This window comes from Mus musculus, chromosome 19 (genome assembly GCF_000001635.26).
Source record: "Mus musculus strain C57BL/6J chromosome 19, GRCm38.p6 C57BL/6J".
Classification (NCBI taxonomy): Eukaryota; Metazoa; Chordata; class Mammalia; order Rodentia; family Muridae; genus Mus; species Mus musculus.
In genome coordinates this window covers 51,382,347-51,398,839 of record NC_000085.6, presented here as the reverse complement: position 1 = coordinate 51,398,839, position 16,493 = coordinate 51,382,347, and positions in this window count along the sequence as shown.

Here is a 16,493-nt window from a genome sequence, read left to right as displayed (position 1 = left end):
TACTTGGCATTGGATAACCAATTAAGTGGAACTTCTCTGGGACCGCGTAAGCCTCCCTTTCTCACCTTTATTAATTCATCTAGGGCTGCAGCTCCTTATGATATCCCCAGTCTATTTTGGGATGTCAACTTTTGTTTAGACATTGTTGCAGCAGCTGTTTTCTTATGGGTGTTGTTGTTGTTTTGACCCACTATGTTTGCCCACTACATTTCTCTCATACCAGTTGCTGTGGTACCACCATCTGCTACACACTGCTGAATCCACTTGCCTCACCTTGCCTAACTTCAAGTGTTTTGTTTTCTACCCCACAATACTCTCCCAGGTCCTAAATGATTATTTTATGGACACAAAAATCTTAGAGAAGAAAGCTTCTCATGAATGGAGTCTAGGGAGAATGTATCAAGAAGAATTGCTTAAAACTCAGTTCTAATACATGACAGAACAAGTTCCCAGGAGCAAAAGTAAAAGGCCAATCACTTGAGTTATTTAAAACTCAATTGGACACTTATGGTGGACACACTGGCAGGAATTCCCTAGCTTCAGGCACACAAAAATTAAAAAGGTCATAAAAGGATATGGTTTTCCTTTTAGCTCAGTTTTTCTCTGAACTGGAGTCTACTGCTTCTGCTGAAACCAGCGATATTAAATTGACAGCAGGACTTGCTGCTTTTCTGCTGTCCTATTGATTTAGAGTTGGAACAAAAGAAATGCCAAGGTACTGAGGAAATTCTGTAACTAGAAATCAGCAATCGGGGCTTCTGACTTAAACCCAAACTGGATAATTAAGAATTGGTTACCAACTCTTCTTCAGTTTACCACTTGATGATGAAAACAAACATTAAGTATTCCCACTGTCATAAAATAAGCTTCCTAATTATGCAACACTTCCTGCTATAATTATACTACTATTCTCTTAACCAAAATAATGATTAAAAAAATAAACAAATGCCAGGCGGTGGTGGTGTATGCCTTTAATCCTAGCATGTGGGAAGCAGAGGCAGGCGGATTTCTGAGTTGAAGACCAGCCTGGTCTACAAAGTGAGTTCCAGGAGAGCCAGGGCTACACAGAGAAACCCTGTCTCGAAAAAACAAAACAAAACAAAACAAAACAAAAACAAAAAACAAAAAATTAAAAAAAAACCCAAACAAACAAAATTCAAATAACAAATATCCCCAAGCCCTACCTAGTTAATTTCTTTTATCAATCCAGATACTAATGCTATTATCTGCTATTGTTTGGTATGAATATGTTGCCAGAATATGATGATCATGATTTTAATGCACAGTACAATCTCTGCACTTAAAACATCTAAAATATTTGCATTGTCAATTACGCTACTGACATGTTTGTTCTATTGTTACTACCACAATACTATCATGACCTTTCACTTTGATATTATCAGAAATCAAATACAGTTTTTGAATGCCTTAAACCTTTGCTAGAATGCTAGTATTTCATTACATAGTAGCAGTGTAAAACAGAACCTACAGTTTTTAGTGGATTTTAAACCTCAGGAAAACTCAGTTCATTGTATACTATTATAAAGTTTATTTGACACTTGAAAAAAAAACTAAGAAGACAAATGAATTGCTCAGTATTTAAGACCAAATACTAAGTCAGTTGCAATTCCAGAATGGCAACGTCTTTCCATTCTCTATTTTCTTCTCAAACCTTCCACAAACATTCACTGAAACCCCACCTTGGAAAATATTACAAAGACTAATTTCAATTTCTGACTACTTTCTATATTGATCTACTATCTCCTCTGCATACTTATATTCTAAAACAAACTAAAACATACATTGCCTTCTGTGGCGGCTGAGAAAGCCCTGCCTGGATGTGTGAAGACTGGATGAAGACCAGAAATAGTGAGTACATGTTCCTTGATATGGACACAGACATGTCAAGGGCAAATGTAGACATCCTTCCACCTGGAAGAGGATCATAGGAATGGTAAAGGTTTCCTCTTGTCCCAATGCAAGGCTGGCAATGTAGAAAAAACTTGCAACTACAATGTCCTCCTCTCAGATGTTCAGAGCCTGAGACTGCTGACTAGCTAACTAGACTAGCTAACTCCTCTACCCTGTTCTGTAGACAATAAGCACACTGGGGTTCTTGGCTGTTTCACAGAAAGTGTTGTCAGAGTGAGCACAGCTCATTGGACCCTAGCTTTTCTCTGTATTTATCTGTCTTTTCATTTCCTAATTGAACATAGCCAGGGCTCTGTGACTTAATTCATGTAGGACTTGAAATTTTTAATTATTAACTTGGGAAGAAAGAGCAAAGATTCATTCATTTCTCAAATGTTATTTTCATCTACTAGGAAGTCCTTATATAAGTTACTTTATACCGTGCATTTTTGGATAAAATAATTTAGATTACTTTTGATATTATATTCCATCTGCTACTCAATCTTGTGGGTCTTCTTTTACTCTTTGATTCCTTAAAGAATTTCATTCACCTACCAGGTCAGAGACCACATATATCTCTTTGCCAGATAAGAAAAGATTCGAGAAATAAGGAAAGAAGTGAAATTGGGTACAGTTTTCACAAGTAGAAAACTTAATCTATATCTCCTCTAAGTTAAGATAAATATAGTTTCTGACTAGAACTCATTATTAATGAAGGAAAATGTCAATGTCATTAAATTGTGGTCTTAAGAATAAAGAAGTATAAAAGAATGTTGTACTTTTATCTATATGAATATGTCTAAAAGATAAACTTGTCTCAAAAGTCAAATGTGTTGTGCTCCTATATACATAGTAACTAAACATCACAACCATTGTGCATAATGAGGGAAGATACAAGAAGACGTATTCTAAGAATTATCTTTAAGAACACACAAAAAAAGTCAACGGATATGTCTGAGAGAATACTAGTGGGCTAAAGATCCTAGGGAACACTGCAGAGAGAGCTGGTCTCCTTGTTTGTGTAGACTTCTACACAATGTGAGTGAAATTGTTCATGGGGTTGGGGTTGTGTGAATCATCAATTGACAAAATTTGTCATCACCTGTAATTGGGCATCTGAGATTGTCTGTGGGAATTACCCTGATTACATGAATTGACCTGTGTAAGAGTGGAAGCAATGAACTGAGCATTAACATACACATATTTATTGACTCTTCTCTCCTCCTTGAATACAGATGCAGTGTGACAACCTCCCTCAAGCTCTGCCATCAAATTTTCATTTACAGTGCAATACAACAAGGTGTTATATGCTAAATTAGTATCTTTTCTCTGAGATACTTTGGTCAGTGTGTTTTCAAAGAAGGAAAAGAAACTAAGACAGTAGCTTTATATCTAGGCTTTTTCACTTTCCAGCACATTTAAAGAACAAAATATATTTAAAAAAGGAAATATGAAAAATTAAATGCTTCCTGATTTGTGTTAAGAAACAATACAAAGGGCTGGAGAGATGAATTGGTGATTAAGAGCAACAACTTCTCTTCCAGAGGTCCCTAGTTTAATTCCCTCCAACCACAAGATGGTTCACAAAATCTGCAATGGGATCTGATGCCCTCTTCTGGTGTGTCTGACAACATTTACAGTGTACTCATATACATAATATAAATAATTCTTTTAAAAATATATAAAATATATAAATATAAAAGCATCAATCCATCTTAGTCAGAAAAGTTACTAGCCTTGCCCAGCAGAAACCCCACTTGTAAATCTGTAGCATCAGTTGGAAGGGTACTGCAGAGGTCATTTACATAGACAACATGAGAGATGGTGACAGATGACAATGACATTAGATTAATTGAAAAACCCTGAAGAAACAGAAAATTTGATGTTTAATTGAAAGAGACTTGAGGTGATGTCATCTGAGTTCATTCAGGATGAGCTAATCACTCATCAAGCTTAAGGATGGGATTGATGTCATCCTTCTATATTTACTTGGAAACGTGTAAATGAGTACATTGAAACAGTTCACCAGGAAAGTGTATTGGCTAGTGACGTAAGCTTGTGAGTCATTAGGAAATACAGATTCTAAAACAATGTCCAGGGATGTTGCTTAAAGAGTCAAGAAGAAGCTGGAGAAGGAAGAGACATAATCTCAGTGCTTAGAAAATGGTGGCAGGAAGATAGAGAGTTGACGGTCATTCATAGCTGCATATAAAGTTCAAGGCCAGCAAGGCCAACATTAGAAAGGTTATCTCAGAGAGACAACATAGAGAAGTTGTCAAAGGATCCTGCTAACCGGAATCTAATCTTGGAACCACAGTAGGAAGACTAAATCCTAAAAGCTATCACTGAAACACTCTCCACATGCCATAGCAAATGCATTCCCTGGCTCACATAGAATGTTTGTAAAATTGACTTCAATAAAATAATTTTAAAGGGTGAAGAAGGAATATAATTTAAGAAAGAAAAGTAAAAGTTAAAAATATACAAGTAGGAAGAAGTACACCCTATGAAGTATGATCATAGATCTTAAATTTGAAAAAAAAACCCACAAAAACCTTTCAATGGTGAAATAATGACATCTGCATAAACTTTTACAATATTCCTAGTACATGAACACCAGTGATACTGATGAATAATCAGTGAATTATTCTTTCATTGAATTATACATAGGTAAATGAAAATAAATTTGACCAAAACTAGTCCCCTCCCCAGAATTCTTTAAACAAACAAATGTGTAATTCCTATCCTCACCATGTCTTTCAATTGTTATACATAGTTGATGATAGAATAATTACTAAACTATAGTTAGGAAACTGTGACTGTAAATGGGGAATTCTGATGATTTGGATTTTTGATAGGGAACATAGAGTTCCCTTTCCCTCTGTATAAAATGACTCTGATTTGGTTGTTTTAATTTATATTATTTAACTATATTATTATTCCTTAGACTCCTGCTTGTTTCCTAGAAAGAGAAAGAAACAGTGAGGAATTGGATAGAATGGACATGTGGAGAAACTGGGGATGTAGGAGAAAGGAAAACTGGAATCATAATAATTGTATTAAAAATCTACTTTTGTTTTTCCATTTTATTGAAACCAGACTTTATTCCTCACATAATGTAACCTGACTACATTTTTTCCTTTCCTCCGTGTCTCTTAATCCTTCCCTACTTCCCCTTCCATCTGATCCACTCCATTTCTGATTCTCATTAGAAAAAAACGGGCTTCTAAGGGGCAATGATAAAATATAATATAAAAGCTGAGCAGTACTCCATTGTGTAAATGTACCACACTTTCTGTATCCATTCCTCTGTTGAAGGACATCTGTGTTTTTTCCAGCTTCAGGCTGTTATAAATAAGGCTGCTATGACCATAGTGGACCATGTGTCCTTGTTACATATAGGAGATTCTTTTGGGTATATTTCTGGGAGTGGTATAGCTGGGTCCTCAGGTAATACTATATCCAATTTTCTAAGGAACCGCCAGACTGATTTCCAGAGTGGTTGTACCAGCTTGCAATCCCACCAACAATGGAGGAGTGTTCCTCTTTCTCCATATCCTTGCCAGCATCTGCTGTCACCTGAATTTTTGATCTTAGCCATTATGACTGGTGTAAAAACAATGAATTAATGAAATTTTTAGGCAAATGGATGGAACTAAAAAATATCATCATGAGTGAGGTAACCCAATCACAAAATGACATACATGGTATGCATTCACTAATAAGTGGATATTAACCCAAAAGCTCTGAATACCCAAGATACAACTACATGAAGCTCAAGAATAAGGAAGACAAAAGAGTAGGTTCTTCTGTCCTTCTTAGAAAGGGGAACAAATTAAGGGTGCAAATATGGAGATAAAGTGTGGAGCAGACTGAAGGAAAGGCCATCCAGAGTCTGCCCTACCTGGGGATCCGTCCAGTACACATTCATCAAACCCAGACACTGTTGCGGATGCCAACAAGTGCTTGCTGTAGGGAGCCTGATATAGCTGTCTCCTGAGAGGCTCTGCCAGAGCCTTAAAAATACAGAGGCAGATGCTCACATCCAACCTTTGGACTGAGCATGGGATCCCCAATGGGGAAGTTAGAGAAAGGACTGAAGGAGCTGAAGGGGTTTGCAACCCCATAGAAACAATATCAACCAACCAGACCCCCTCAGAGCTCCTAGGGACTAAACCACTAACCAAGAATTACACATCGCTCCAGCCACATATGTAGCAGAGAATGGCCTTGTCAGGCATCACTGGGAGGAGAGGTCCTTGGTCCTATGAAGGCTTGATAGATGCCCCAGTGTAAGGGAACTGAGTGCAGGGAGGTGGGAGTGGGTGGGTGGGTAGGTGGGTGGGTGGAGGAACACCCTCATAGAAGCAGGGAAAGAGGGGGAGTGCTATCGTGGGTTTCCAGGAAGGGGAAAATGTGTGAAAGGGGATAACATTTTAAATGTAAATAATGAAAATATCGAAAAAAGAAGCAAAAATAAAATAAAATGTATTGAAATAAGGTGAGATAAAAACAAAAATTATCACTTTGAACTTGGACAAAATAAACCAACAGAAAGAAAACAATCCAAGAGAATGCACAAGAATCAGAGAGACCCAATCATTCATTCACACACTCAGAAATTCCGTAAAAATAGTAAACTTGAAGCCATAATATATGCACATCAGACATGGAGTATGCTGCTTTAGGCTCTGTTATTTCATATGAGCTTTGCCATGTTGATTTAGTGTGCTTTCTTTTCTTGGAGTTCTCCAAACCCTAAAGCTCTTACACTCTTATTCCTTCTATTCTGTGGAGTTCCTTGAGCTCTTGTTATGTATTCTTTTCTCCTGCAGGAGAAAGCTTATCTGATGAGTGAACAAGACAGTAATCTCTGTAGCAGAGTATCTCATTATGAGTCATTTTGTCACTATGTTCTTGTTGGTTTTCTTTTGGATTGGTTTTTGGTTTTGATTTTAGTAGTATTTGGTTTTATCCTAGACTGCTGGGCTATTTAGTTTCTTGTTCTTTGTCACTGAAGCAGTATTGACTATTGGCACCATTTCATGAGGTGGACCTTAGGGAGATCAGTTATTGGCTCATTACTCCTCCGAGCTTTGTGTGATTTTTCTACAAGCATGTCTTGCAGGCAGAACATCATTATAGATCAAAAGGTTAACGGTTGGCCTGTTGTTTACATTTCTCCTTTGATAGCATGCAGAGTAACTTCTTGTACTAATGATGCTGAAATGTAAGGATGAAGGCTCTATGTAGGTACCAGCTTGACTTCTCCATGTCCATTGAGTTACATGGGCATTACCTCCTGAAATGGGGCCTTGCTGTCAGTGTTTGGAAAACAACTTCTTGTGTTGGAAACAACCTTGTTTTTTGGGAATTCCTAAGGGATCCCTTTAGCCAATAATTTAATTAGACTTAACCCAATCTTAATACTTTGGTGATAAGAGATGGCCAATTGGGATACTGTCTCCCCCATTATATGGTGATTTCACTTAGATATTCCTCTTATATGTATATATTTTAGAAATCTATTTTTTTAGACTTCCATACCACTTGCCAAACCAATCTACAGTCCAGAGAAACATGGAGGTTATGTATAGGCTAAGGGATTAACAGTAGTTCTAAATCTGTGGGCCATGGATCTTTCACAGGGGTCTGGCACCCAGGACTGTAAAAAAAAAAACATTAAAATTTATAACAGTAGCAAAATTACAGTTTTGAAGTAGCAATTATAAAAATTTTATGGTGGGGTGTAATCACAACATAAAGAACTGAAAACATCACAATATTGGAAGGTTGAGAATCATTGTCCTAGAATATAAAGATCTTATTAGCAAAGGGAAATAGAGTAGGTAATTATAGATGAATGGGAGGTTCTGGGTTGGAAGAAGTAAGCTGGTAGGGAGAGGGGAGTGGGGGTTGAAGGAGGGAATTAAAAAACTTATTTCTGATAAAATAATAATACAAAATTAAAGATATAAAATGTATTTTCCAGGTTAAAAAAATGAAGTTTCATAACTGCATTTGTATCAATAAACTTGATTTGTTTTTCATGTAAGTTTTGTTCATGGAGCTTCACACATCAAGTCAAACTCTATCATTCATGAATGTGCTCTTGTAATTCAAGTGTTATTACTACTCTGACATGACAGCTACTTAACATCGCTACAAATGAGTTTAACGTGCCATCAGATTTCTTTTGTGCAAAAGTCATCAAGACTCAGTAACCTGACACACAGGAAATCAAATCTCTACTCATCAGAAAGCCAAGAATCAAATCTAGGCCACATGAAACTAGGCTTTCATGGGCTTTGACCTCGCCATTACTCCATTTCTGCATACATTTATCTGCATACATTTATTTATCCTAAAGATACTGGGAGGGCTACATGAGATAATAAATGTGAAATATGGGGCATAATTCTTGGACTATACTGCATATGCATGATGCTATCATGTTTCCTCTTTCATTATATTAAGGAAGTGTCAGATCAGTAAGTACCCAGTTCCTTAAAGAAATTGTTATTGGAATTTAAACTTAATGAACATCTGTCTCTCATGACTTTTCTATCCAAGTACGTAGATTATAAAACAACCAAAAACTATTAGCTGAGTTTCTCCTCCACTATGCATAAACAGTGAAGGATTTTTAAAGCTTGCCATAAAATTATATTTGGAAGGTATATACATAAGATGATGGAATTCACAAACTAGATGCAGCATGATAAATACTACATCTTGACAATTATTAGTCTACTGATTTTAAACATTATGTTTATAACAAGGATCACTGTTTCTCAAACATTGCTTAGTGACACTCCACTATGCAAACATGCTGATACATGCTGTGTTAGCACACATCTGATAGAAGGCTTTATTTGAATATAAATATGCATTTATAGAAGTTAAAAGGTACATGTTAGCACTTTAAAGTTTTGCAGTCATTATTTTTTATTTATTCTGCTTGGTTGCAAATCTCTTTGACCACAATTTCTGCAAGGAAAGGCACCTGATCCTCTTTTAAGAGGTCTCATTAATCTTGTCTCATGGTCAGAATAGATTCCCCATTGTTACCATTGTTACCATATATGCATGGCACTGGACCCTAATCACTGGCCAGACAATGGCAAACAAGTGATAGGATTACGTGTGATGAGATTCTTCCTTCAAGAGTCTCTGCTGCACCTTCACCTTTTATTTGAACATTTTAGTGTCACATATTTAGTTGTTCTACCCATGCCCCAGATTTGCAGTTTTCACTCTAGACAATGGACCATATAGAGACACATTTCCTGTCTCCATCTAGTCAAAGCAATAAAGACGAATTATTAGACAGATAGGGCTATCTTTTTCTTATTCCATTTTTCTCCTTAGTAACATAAATGAATTGGACTAATTTACTTTATCATTGTATTTTTAGCGAGTTACTCAAAGTATGTTTGAGTAACCCTTGTGTCTGAAACAATGCAGATTTTTCAAAGTACCTAACATCTTGGACAGAAGTCAGAACAATCTCCCATATAGTAACTATGCTGAGATGATGAGGCCACGGTGCGGTCAGCTTCAGGAGAAAAATAAAGGCAGAGCAATTTTCCCAATTTCATGGTTATCAATCTCTTTCTTTGAAAGACAGAGAAGGAATCATTTAGCACTACTTGCACTACAAACACATACATACATACATACATACATACATACATACACACACACACACAGAGGCAGTTTCATTTCTTCAGTAAGAATATTGACAGTAAATAATGATACAATTTAGACAGACAGTAGAGTTCTCTTCATGATCACATATATCTCCGTTATCTAATATTTAGCAACCAGCAGCATTTATCAACCATGCTCATGGTATAAGACACCAGATGAATGACACCCCATCACTGCGTTCAAGCACCCTCTTGCAACATAAGCAAAAGAACATTCCTGCAGAAAGAAACATTGGCTTCTAAAACAGTCAACAGGTTAAAATTGCACGGTAGTAAAACCTTACTTCAAGTCACAAGTTAAAATATTCCCACCTATCTGAATACCGATGGATCACAGGGCCCCCAATGGAGGAGCTAGAGAAAGTATCCAAGGAGCTAAAGAGATCTGCAACCCTATCGGTGGAACAACATTATGAACTAACCAGTACCCCAGAGCTCTTGACTCTAGCTGCATATGTATCAAAAGATGGCCTAGTCGGCCATCACTGGAAAGAGAGGCCCATTGGTCAGGCAAACTTTATATTCCCCAGTACAGGGGAATGCCAGGGCCAAAAAATGGGAATGGGTGGGTAGGGGAGTGGTGGGGGGGGAGGGTGTGGGGGACTTTTGGGATAGCATTGGAAATGTAATTGAAGAAAATACGTAATAAAAAAATTAAAAAATATTTTTAAAAATTGCTGAATTTTGACTCTTACTGCTTTAACTAATTGCATAGTAACTAAGAAGTCATTTCCTGTTTCAGACTTTATTAGAGAGTAATAAGAAGACAGAGACTCAGAAAGTAAAACTCAGAGAAGGGAAATGCCAAGAAAACCAGATACAGTTGAAACACAAAGATAAGAAATTCTTTGGGGTCTAAGATAGAACGTGTCAAGAGAGTGTGATTAAAGACTCACTTGAGGCACTATGATGCATGCACTCAGTAGGATCTTTATGATTGATACCAACTTTATATATTCTAATGTATGAAGTGAGCTAATTACAACTTTTACATAGTGGATGCCTTATAGGAAGTACATCCAGGGCCTCAGATTTTAATTGGTAGGTTTCAGTTTTTATTTTGATAAACTATTTCATACATATTTTTCATTAAATACAAAACTAAAGCATAGTACTTAAGAAAGAAATTTAAATTATTAAATAGAATAAAGATCCTTTTCAAGTGAATAGGGAGAGTTTAGGTGTATAAGTAGCATTTGCCTTCGTTCGAGGTTTATGATAGCAAATAATATGTAATTTTGAGTTTTAAATAATAAATATATAACAAAAGAGTTAAAAAAAAACTCATCAACACTTTAAGTTAACCTGAGCAAAATACTCAAAATTCATATATAATAGAACAGATAAAATGTGAAAAACAAAAACAGAAACAAAAACAAAAAACGAAAACATTTGCTGGGAAACTGGTGCTGAGACACACAATACAGAAGTAAATACAAGAATTGAATCTCACCAACATAATGCATACTAAAAGTGGTGACACATACCAGAACATGCCTTTTCATTCACTGAAAATGAAGAAAATCCTCCTATTCCTCCCAAATGTCCACAAATCACCTTTATATGTTTTTATTTTCTTTCACCATTTGTTTTGTGACTCAATTATTTCACCCAAAACCACAGGTGAACATGGCTATAAAACTATTCACTGAAGCACTGGATGTGAAGCAAAATTAGGCATTCATCTCCTTGCCTCTGCAAGTCTAATGTGAAGCTCAGAAATCTTTTTTTTTTAATATTTTTTATTACATATTTTCCTCAATTACATTTCCAATGCTATCCCAAAAGTGCCTCATACCCTCCCCCCACTCCCCTACCCACCCACTCCCACTTCTTGGCCCTGGCGTTCCCCTGTACTGGGGTATATAAAGTTTGCTTGTCCAATGGGCCTCTCTTTCCAGTGATGGCCGACTAGGCCATCTTTCGATACATATGCAGCTAGAATCAAGAGCTCCGGATACTGGTTAGTTCATAATGTTGTTGCACCTACAGGGTTGCAGATCTCTTTAGCTCCGTGGATACTTTCTCTAGTTCCTCCATTGGGGGCCCTGTGATCCATCCAATAGCTGACTGTGAGCATCCACTTATGTGTTTGCTAGGCCCCGGCCTAGTCTCACAAGAGACAGCTCTATCAGGGTCCTTTCAGCAAAATCTTGCTAGTGTATGCAATGGTGTCATCGATTGGAGGCTAATTATGGGATGGATCCCTGGATATGGCAGTCTCTAGATGGTCCATCCTTTTGTCTCAGCTCCAAATTTTGTCTCTGTAATTCCTTCCATGGGTGTTTTTTTCCCAATTCTAAGAAGGGGCAAAGTGTCCACACTTTGGTCTTTGTTCTTCTTCAGTTTCATGTGTTTTGCAAATTGTATCTTATATCTCGGGTATCCTAAGTTTCTGGGCTAATATCCACTTATCAGTGAGTACATATTGTGTGAGTTCTTTTGTGATTGTGTTACCTCAAAGTCTTATGTGAAGGCATGAGGTGGCATTCTGACAACTTCCAGAAATGAAAGGCTAAAACTATCTAAGTTTTCAAGATTTCTCCTGACTTAAAGGTATTGACCCATTGCCATAAATATGTGTACCATAAATTTTTAATACAGTTTTAGAACTTAGTTCTAAAAAAAGAATAAGTGGTCATCAGTTGTCCTTTAATTCTTAGGCTATATTTGGAATATCAAATCTTAAGAATACAACTAGGGGCTTGAGGACCAGAAAGAATTTTTTTCCTTTCATCTATGATCAAAAAACGTTAGTTTACAGTGAATGATGATTAATTCAGAAACTCAGAACTATTTAATGTGTTGAGTATAAATAAGTTTGAGTGCTCAGCTGTGTAAGAGTCATTTATGTCAACCTTCAAGCCTCCAAGGCTTAGTGAACTACATGGAAGACAAAAACAGTAAGAAATGTGTTTTTGGTTTTAGTGGATTTCATACAAACCTAGACACATCTGAGAAGAGGAAATCTCAATAGACTGGTCACTAGGTCGTCAAAACTGTGGAGTATTGGATTTGATTAATGATTGATGTATGCAGGTCCAGTCTGCTGGGCTGAGACAATCATGGATACATAGAAAGCAGGCTGAGAAAGCCATATAGAAAAAGCCAGTAGCACTATGACGTAGCACTTCTCCATAGCCTCTTCTTCAGTTCATGCCTTCAGATTCCTGGCTTGAGTTCCTGCCCTGACTTCCCTTCATGATAGGATGGACTGTGATTAGAATGTATAATTTGAAATAAACCCTTTTCTCCAAATGTTCCTTATACTCATAGCATTTTACCACAGCAATCAACAACAAATTGAGACAGAATGTAACCATAGGGAGATAGGAATGAACACTGTGAAATCCTGACTTCTAAACAAGGCATGGCTGTTATGCACATCATCTATAGTAGGTATAGTACCTTAATACAGTCATCACTTGATCAATTTTGACAAGCAAAATTCCTTCCCAGATGATCTCCAAAGGACACACTCCATCATACACTATATGCAGTGCACAGCTGCTATGGAAGGAATAAACATTTAAAATATTATATTTGGGCCAAAATTGGACCATGGTAGAGTAATATGAATAAGTTGTACATAACAAGAAGCTCAATTAGTTAGTCTTTTTAAACTCTTTCTGAAGCAGACAATTCCAATGGTCTCTTTAGTGCTATTTTTTTTTTTTTTAGTCCAGCGACAGTTATTTTGGGAACTGCCTAAATATTGATAAAGGACACCAACCGCAGCCCTTGTGAGTGGGCTGAACAGTTGTGAGTGCCTGAAAGTATTGCTTTGTTTTTGTTCTTAATGAGAACTAATGAGGTTTATTTTTGTATGTAAATGGCTTATTTTTAAAAGTTTTGTGTCTACTTGAAGGAGAGGGACCATTAATGAAAGAGGGTGGCACAAGTATATTTATCCCAAGTTACTCACATGTCCAAGACACTTCAGGATTCCTTTTCTTATACAGCAAGTGCAGTAACTTACTGAGTTGGGAGTAATTCTAGTAAGAGAACAACTACATACAGAAGGTATAAAGAATGTAGCAAGAAACAATGATTAGTCTCCATAAGATTTGCATCCAAAGTTCAGGTCCTGTATCTCCAGCTTGGCTGTGCATTTCTATTTTGTCTGTGGGGAACGCACACATTCGGTTGTAATGGGGGCATACTGCAATATTGACTGATGTCCTAATAAACCATTTTCCCAGCAAGCAGACCCGAGACTACTATATCAACAAGTCGCGAAACTATCAAGTACGTTGAATTGATGGATTTACCTTATACACATGCCTTTCATAGATTGGATTACAGTAATTTAAAAACTGTAAGCTTCCTAGCCAATACCATATCCTGGTGTGTAAGCTGACAGTCTCTCTAGGAAAATTTCTCTTTAAATACTCCTGTTTAGATATGTATATATTAAACTGTGCCACTAAGGCATAGGTTGTGTGAGAATTTTATGTCCTTATTCTAATTAACTTTGGACAAATGACATTCAGTAAATTGAGATAAATGAAATGGACACTTGGGTGTTAAATCTTTTAAAAATGTGTCAGTTTCCTGTCCCAACCAAAAAGAAGTACTACATTGTATTGAAAAGAGATCAAAACTAAAAACAGTTATTATTATTAATGTACTTCAAAAAGGTCCACAATTTTTTTGAGCATAGTAAGGTACTATTAATTTTTCACCTCATTTTTCTTTTCTTTTTAAAATACTTAATTTTAGATTCATAGCAAGTTACAAACATAGATATCCATACATGCTGTTTTTATTATACTCGCTCTGTACTATAGTGTGAAACAAAGGGATGGTTATACCTCCATCAAATATTTTCTTATTCAGACTTATTTTAGCAATCCTATGTCTTTTATATTTTCCTGTGAAATGAAAGGTTGTGCTTTCAAGTTCTGTGAAGAACTGTGTTGGAACATTGTTGGGAATAAAACTGAATTGTCAGATTACTTTTAGTTGGATGGCCATTTGTATTATATTAATCCTTCTGGTCTATGATCATGAGATATCTTCCATCTTCTGCTTTCTCTAATGTATTTCTTTAGTGTCTTAAAGTTTTTGTCCTACAAGAATTTTTCACTTGCTTGGTTAGAGTTCCACAGAGGTATTTTAAAATCAGTGGAGGTTATTGGGAAAGGTAGTGTTTCCCTTATTACTTTCTCAGAACATTTGTCACTTGTAGATAGGAAGGCTACCATTTTTTTTGCATGTTAATGTTATATCATGTTACTGTGTTTAAGTGTTTATCAGTTTTAAGAGTTTAATGGTAGAATTTTAGGGCCTTTTGTGTATAATCTGCAAATAAACATATTTTGATTTCTCTTTCCAATCTGTATCCCACTGACCCTCAGTTGTCATATTGCTCTAGCTAAAACTTCCAGTACTATCTTAAATAAGGATGGACACAGTCAGAAATCTTTTTCCTATTTATATTTTTAGTAGAATTCCTTTGAGTTTTTAAACCTTTAACTTGATGTTGGCCACAGGCTTACTCTAAACTGCTTTTCTTACATTGAGTATATCCTTTGTCTACCTAATCTCTCCAGGACCTTTACCATGAAGGGGTGTTGGATTTTGTCAAGGCCTGTTATGCATCTAATTTGAAGAGCATGTGGTTTTGTCTTTTAGTCTGTTTAAAGGGTGCATAACATTTTCAGTATACTAAGTATATTGTCTAATATACATAAATTTAAATATATTGAATGTATCTCTGTGATGAAACTTACTTGATTGTTGTGGGTGTCTTCATTAGGGTTTTACTGCTATAAACAGACACCATGACCAAGGCAAGTCTTATAAAAGATAACATTTAATTGGAGTTGGCTTAATGGTTCAGAGGTTCAGTATCATCAAGGCAGGAGCATGGAGGCATCCAGTCAGGCATGTTGCTGAAGGAGCTGAGAGTTCTACATCCTCATCTGAAGGCTGCTAGTGGAAGACTGACCTCCAGGCAGCTAGGGTGATGGTCTTAAGCCCACACCCACAATAACACACCTACTCCAACAGGACCATACTTTCTAATAGTGCCATTTCCTGGACTGAGCATATACAAACCATCATAGTGGGTTATCGTTTTAATGTGTTCTTGGATTTGGTTTGCATGTATTATATTGAATATTTTTGCATCTACCCTCATAAGGAAAATTGTTTTATAATTTCATTGTTTACTATTTATGTCATTTGTTTCGCACAATACCTGGGGCTTCTTAAAATTAGGCAATGTTCTTTCGGCTTTTATTTTGTGGAGGCATATTGCTATTAACTCTTCTTTGAAGGTCTAGTAGAATTGTATGTTAAAACTATCTGGCCTTAGCCTTCTTTTAGTTGTAAGACATTTTATGACTGCTTCTATTTCCTCAGGAGTTATGTGTTCATGTAAATAATATGTGAATCAATGAAATAGGAGACCCAGAAATAAGGTCACATACCTATAGTTAACTGATTTTCTATAGAGAAACCAAAAATATACATTTGAATAAAGACAAAATCTTCAGCCAATTTTGGTTGTAGAATTAGATGGCTGCATATAGATGAATGCCAATGCATCCATAGTGATCACTTTACAATTGGATTGAAGACCACAACATAAGAACAAAAACACTTAATCTGATAGAAGAGAAAGTGAGGAATAGTCTTGAATTCATTGGCACAGAAATCATTTTGAAAAGAAAATCAGTAGCATAGGCATAAATAGCAATAAGTAATAAATGTGATCTTATGAAACTGAAAAGCTTCTGTATGCCAACAGACACCACTATGTTGATCAGGAGACTGCCTACAGCATGGGAAGACTTTCAGGAACTACAAACTCTGATAGAGGACTAATATCGAAAACATGTAAAGAAGTAAGACCTGGGCATC